General features: G+C 36.3%; 1 pseudogene; it reads right to left on the bottom strand.

Moving 5' to 3' along the window:
• Nucleotides 1-4878: 4878 nt before the first annotated feature.
• Nucleotides 4879-6654, bottom strand: LOC110448884 (annotated as a pseudogene).
• Nucleotides 6655-7071: the final 417 nt, after the last annotated feature.

Here is a 7071-nt window from a genome sequence, read left to right as displayed (position 1 = left end):
TTTGACGTCAACATTCCTTTGTGATGTCAAAATCCCCGAATCCCCGCTCTTTTGTCGCCGTAAAAAAGGCCTGACTATACGACTCATAATTGTTTGAGAATAAAAAGAAGAAATAGTATTAAGTCCCACAAACCACCAGGTTTCAAATGATAGAACTAACAGACATTCGGTACAATTACGACCAGTCCCTTTCCCCTTGTGTCAAAAATTATATTGACCATGTATATCTTGGATATCAAAACAAGGAGAGGTCCATTTACGTTTCCGTACATCTGCTCAGCTATCACGATTTCAATACAATACTATTATGAAGCGATTCATACGTAAAGTCTAAGTAAAGCGCCCGAAATAAAAAGTCGAGCGCTCGATAAGTAATGTCGAGCGCTCGAGATAATTAATGAAGTAAATAATACAGTGCATGTCTTAAATCTAGCACCAATCCTGCTGAGAAGCAATTGTTTTCCCCGCCACCAGACGCAAGTTATTTTTCTGAGCGAGCGGAGTGATCTCTTTGATGGGGAACTTCAGTTTTTTCACGTTAAAGTTTCAGAGGGTACGCAATCATTTGTTTAATGTTGTATACGAGCTAACATCCTCGATATCCAGGGGTTACGCTCACTTTCGCTCTTTGCACCCCTGGAATATGTCATAGCAAAATTGAAGGCTCAGTGTGCGCCACCTTGTTGATGAGACAAGAATACTAGTTCGATTCCTTGATGCACATCAAAAGAATCTCGCGGTCATGTAACGGTAAAAATTGACAGGCTTTGAAGTCGGGCGTCTCTCCTTTGTCATCTTCAAAGGACAGGACTCAGCCTAGCGATTGGTCAATTCTTTTACCTGACACCAATCAACTAGCTATTTTCGTTCCTTCAATTTTGCTATGACACATTCCAGGGGTGTAAAGTGAGCGAAAGTGAGCTTAACCCATGGATATCGAGGATGACGAGCCAACGGCTATACACTGAATGTTCATCTTGTTAAATCTGTATGATTTTCATGTTTATGTATGGCTGTTAATTAAACGTCTCTATCATAGTTTGCTCGTGCTTTATATTGTGATTGGATCAAATTATTTTGTTGGACTGTTGTATCGGGATATACTCAATTTCTAATTTTATTCCACTTAAGCTAACTTACTCTTTTTCATTTGCAATGAAGATTGTATCCTTTGTGCACAAAACATTCTAAAACTTGCATTATTTACTTATTAAAGCTGTAACTAAACTTTACAAAATCCTCCATATAGTCATTATGAAGCAGACTTCTTAATGCAGATATGCATATCAAGATTATATCGTACCATAGCCATTGTGCTGTGATGAGTATTGTATCGTGGAATTTATAATTACAGGGCACAGGGTACGGGGTACGGGGTACAGGGTACAATGTACAAGGTACAAGGTAGACTGAAACAATTAATCGAATCGTTCAGCTTTGTGAATCTTTGTTATATATCAAAGCAAACTACAATGTAGTCTGTTTGTCTGCATAGGGACACACTTACAAATATAGTATCCATCAATTCGTCAATAAATTCGATTTGTGAGTTCAATTATTCTTTATTTTTATACACCAGAAATAATGTTATCCACTGTGCATTGATACAAAAACATACAACAGCTAAAAAAAGATATATTTGAACTGTATTTACTATTTACATCGTTAATTTACATGTATTGTGAAACTAACTTTAAAGTCAAATATGGTATTAAGATACATATCGTATCGAATGTATTGTGCTGTGAAAATACAGTTTACGGGGTACAGGGTACAGAGTATAGGGTACATGGCACGGGGTACAGGGTACAGCGTATACTGAAACAATTCATTAAATCGTTCAGACTTTGTTGTTTATTGTAGCAAAACAATTTGTTTGCTTGCATAAGGAAATACAGTTTTATTTCGGGTATTATCAATCAAAGTCTATATAAATTTGATTTGGGAGTTCATCGATTCTTTTTTTAAACACCAGAAACGATGTTATCCACTGTGCAGTGATACAAAAACATACAACACCCCACAAATGATATATTTGAACTGTATTTACTATTCACATCGTAAAGCTGAATGTATTGTGAAACTAACTTTAAAGACAGATATGTGTATCACAATACATATCGTATCGAATGTATTGTGCTCTGCAAATACAGTTTACGGGGTACAGGGTACGGGGTACAGGGTACATGGTACAGGGTACGGGGTACATGGTACAGGGTACGGGGTACTGGGTACTAGAATCAGGTACATCAATCAATGCTTCAGCTGACATACATTCCAAAAGAATGCTTGTAAATTGAATACATGGCATCATTATTAAAAACACTGTACTTAGGCAAAGCTAGACGTGTTCAGCTGACGTCTTAAATTGTGCGGTGAATTGCGCTTGCAGATAAATTTCTCAAGGGGTTTAGCTGGACTTAACAGGTTAATCGCCACTGTGATAAAACATGGGGACGTAAGAATTGATTATGACGTTCTTTTAATAAAATCGCTTCGCTTGTTAAATACTATCGTTTGATTAAGGTTCATTTTTTATCACTTTTCTTTTGAGATATTTGTTTTTTTGGCAGTTAAAATGACACAGTCCTGACATCTCTTAATCATCCAAAGATACGGGATTTGTTTTATCTTTATTAAAATGTTATGCTTTTAAAATTGTTTTACTATTATCTGTATTGGTTACCCGAAGAAGAGACAGTCAAATGAACTTTTTGGGATATACAGATATACGTCAAGCAATAGAAATATACTTTGAGCTATTCATGTTTTTTGGTTGACATGACTTATTATATGGTTGATATCACCAGTTATATGGTTGACATTATATAAATATGACATTCATTAGCAGGTGACAGTGAATATTGTCAACCCGCGAAAACTATTGTCACCCGAGGCGGAGTCGAGGGTGACAATCGGTTTTTGAGGGTTGACAATATTCACTGTCATCTGCTAATGAATGTCATATCTATTTTGTTACATCAAAAGTCTTTGTAGCTCAGAAACGGCAGCAAACCTCGATAATGACATCTTGTTTGTTGATAGTCTGCTGTTTACAATCGCTATCGCACCGGCGCTTGAAAAAAATTGGCTGTTGCCGTCAAACGTTTTTGTGACCATCACGATGGGTAAACGAAGCGGTGAACGCACATTTTTCGCGCATGTGATATTTTTTACTGTCTCATGGCAATATCACCCGCGCCCCGTAAAACCAATGTATTTTCGGAGGGTGACAGAGATTTTTGTTTAATTTTCTCCCAACCAATCAAATAGCTAGAAATTCACTTGAGGTGTAACAAAACCTATTATATGGTTGATATCACCAGTCATATGGTTGATATTACCTGTTATATTGTTGATATCACCTGTCATATGGTTGATATTACCTGTTATATTGTTGATATCACCTGTTATATGGTTGATATTACCTGTTATATGGTTGATATTACCTGGCATATGATTGATATTTAGAGATTATCATATGACCATTTTGATATCACACCCTTTGTCAGCCCGATAGTCCTGATTAGGGGTGTGATATCAAAATGGTCATATCATACATTTTTATCATATGTTTTTTCCTTTTAAAATAAACAAAAAATACGGAAAAAAAATTCTTGCTGCCAATTCCTCCAAAGTCTCCTTGCCACCATCGTCATTATGCAGACGACAGGTGTAACACTAATAAGCAAAACCAAATCCGGAAGCGGCGCCATCAGGAAATTTGGGTGAGGCTTTGTAAATCAATCTTTAAATTATTTTCCATGAAACTGCATTTATTCCATGACAACAATTTGTTTGTTTACATTAAAAGCAGACAGCAATTAGCGGAAATTTTGGAGGGGGTGTGATATCACTTTTCTAGTGGGTGTAATATCACTTTCAATGGGGTTGGATATCACTCCAAGAGGTGTGATATCGACCGGGCTGATATCAACTTGTGGACTAATTAAACATACAAAAAAGATGTTATTATTAGTAAACATATGATTATACATGTTATATGGTTGATCTTAACTGTTCATGGTTGATATTACCTTATTCATGGTTGATATTACCTGCCATTTAGTTGATATTACCTGTTATATGGTTGATCGTACATGTAATATGGTTGATCTTACTTGTAACTACATGTAGGTTGAAATTACCTGTTATATGATTGATCTTGCCTGTTGTATAGTTGATATGGTTGATATAACCTTTTTTATGGTTGATATATCTTGTTTTAAAGTTGGTCTTGCCTGTTTTATGGTTGATATTACCTGTTGTATGGTTGATATAATCTGTTTTATGGTTGATATAATCTGTTTTATGATTGATAAAACCTGTTTTATGGTTGTTATAATATGTTTTATGGTTGATATTACCTGTTTTATGGATGATATAATCTATTTTATGGTTGATATTACCTGTTTTATGCTTGATATAATCTGTGATATGGTTGATAGTTCCTCTTTTATGGGTGATATAATCTGTTTTATTGTTGATATAACCTGTTTTATGGTTGATATAGTCTGTTTTATGGTTGATATTACCTGCCATTTAGTTGATATTACCTGTCATAGGGTTGATCGTACCTGTAATATGGTTGATCTTACTTGTAACTAGGTTGAAATTACCTGTTATATGATTGATCTTGCCTGTTGTATTGTTGATATGGTTGATATAACCTGCTTTATGGTTGATATATCCTGTTTTATGGTTGATCTTGCCTGTTTTATGGTTGATTAAAATTAAATTAAAAATATGACCAAAAAATTATCAGTAATTTTTTTTATTTTTTTTTCAAAAATAAAAATGTAACTATAAACAAAAATGTAACAAAAAGAGAAACAAAAAATGTAACAAAAATTCACTTTTGGATATTAACATTAAAATTCACATTGAGGGTAACATGAGTATAATTGTTGAGAACCGGCATAGGTAAGGACTTTGGGAAAACATTGTGCGCTTGTACTGGTACCGAGTCTTGTGCAGGTAGAACATAGTTCCTGAAAAGATCATCAAGTCCATCATTCAGAGAACCCTGTCCACCAATTTCACTGAGAAGTGTTTCCTCTTGAGAGCTCGTCAACGATACCGGCTGCATGTTTGTATTAGATGATGTACATGAAGCAGGTGCGACCGTGCTCCTGCAAGTGTTACGCGCACCACAAGTTTTCTCATTTAGCTTGACCGACAAGAGTTTTTTTGTGGTTTCACTAGTTTGACCGGTACACTGTATATGTCTTAAGTGAATTTTCTGACCTGTGTCCTGTCACTGACATTATGTGTCGACTGGGGAACTGTGCGGCATCAAGTAAGTGTACTGTAGTCGCCCTAAGGGAGTGGTTGGTGTACGGTCTGGACAAACCTGCAGCAGTGGAAATTTTCCTCATTAATGATCCCAGGTAATTATGACCCAGTATCACATTGTTGTAATACACGCCATCCTTGAAGACATGTCGTGGCTGCTGAAACAAGAACCCACAGTTCTTGTTGAATCGTTTAATATAGGCCACATAGCTCCGTACTGGACATTGGTCACTTTCTGCAAACAGACAAAAAGACAAGATGTTGTATGTCATCGATCACATGCATTCATGTCGATCACATGCATGTAACACTCTACTACATGAGTAAATTCATTATCTAATTGTCATGTTTGAACACTGTCATGACATTTATTTTCATAGACTATTTCATTTTATTACTCACTATTAAACAGTACTGCTTTTTTCTTCAAAATATTAAAATTATACTGTATAACATTAAAATAGCAGTACATGTTCTTTTTTTCTCCTCACATCAACAGATGTTTCCTTGATAATTATTACCTTTAATTTCAAACATCCTGCCTTCAGTCTTTGCATCGTCCATCTGGTGGTTCTTGGTGAGCTCGTCTCGCTTCTTATAGACATAGAGGGACCCTTCGCCATCTCTGGTGGTGGCAAAGTCATCCCGCGCCAAACTACGCAGATTTTCCCTTCCCCTCCTTCCAAAATGTATCATAAGATCCACAAACACCTGCAACGACGAAACACCCAAACTATAAGTATAAAATACATTTAACAGTAAATAGAAACCTGATACTGCACATACAAAATGGTGAAAAAATGTTTTATAAATTATAGGCTACAATACAGTCCTACTGTATAATAATCGCCACTTTATTGGGATATTTTGGCATGGGGCGTTGTGACATTGGGACGAAACGTCTGGGTGGGACAATTTGTAAACATTGGTTTTATTTTTTGTTTATTGGTTTTAATTTGGTCATAAATTATTTGTATCGAACATATGCAGTCAAATTGTGTTCTTACCTTATGTTGCAAAACATCAGCTGAGTCGGTAGAACGCCAGGTGCCCAAATAAGCGTACAATAAAGTTAAATCTGGGTCAGAAATTGGCTAATGGTGATCTACTGCACCCCGGCCTTGTCGTTTCATTTCTTTCACAACACCCCCAAACACTTTGGACGACTCCGAAAAATCAGTCCCTTTAACAATGTCAATCTTCTCGTCCCTCACCGCCTGTAAATGTCTCTGTAGACCTTGGCGATACGACATTAAAGTCGTTTTCTTGTACATCTCTCCATCTTTATCACGGATTTCGGCGTAAACTTTTCCCAATCTGCTGTCTAATGTCACGGCCTCATAGCGCTCAAAATCCTCATCCAAGTGTTTCGCCGCGAAGTATTCTTTGAACATTTTAACAGATTGTTGTGTCAACCTTTTGGTACCAGTTGACACTGAATTATCCACCAATTCTTTAATGTCTGCTTCTGACAGCTCCACAATTTTCCGACGTATGTCCGAGGCGTGTCTAAACCAAGGTGGCGCTGATGCAACGTAATATCCGGATCTATATTTAGAAACATGAGGTCCATATGCTCACGTGCAAGCTAAAAATAGTAACATGGGGTCCGTATGCTTTATATCGGTGAGCAGGTGATCAAGCATTAGCCAATCAAAATCAAGGAAAATCGGACCATATGTAATATAATCTGTTATATGGTTGAAAGTTCCTGTTTTATGGTTAATATAATCTGTTTTATGGTTGATATTACCTCTTTTATGGGTGATATTACCT

This window comes from Mizuhopecten yessoensis, unplaced genomic scaffold (genome assembly GCF_002113885.1).
Source record: "Mizuhopecten yessoensis strain PY_sf001 unplaced genomic scaffold, ASM211388v2 scaffold4373_1, whole genome shotgun sequence".
Taxonomy (NCBI): Eukaryota; Metazoa; Mollusca; class Bivalvia; order Pectinida; family Pectinidae; genus Mizuhopecten; species Mizuhopecten yessoensis.
Note: the sequence above shows the minus strand (reverse complement) of the source record. Positions and strands in the feature narration are given on the sequence as shown.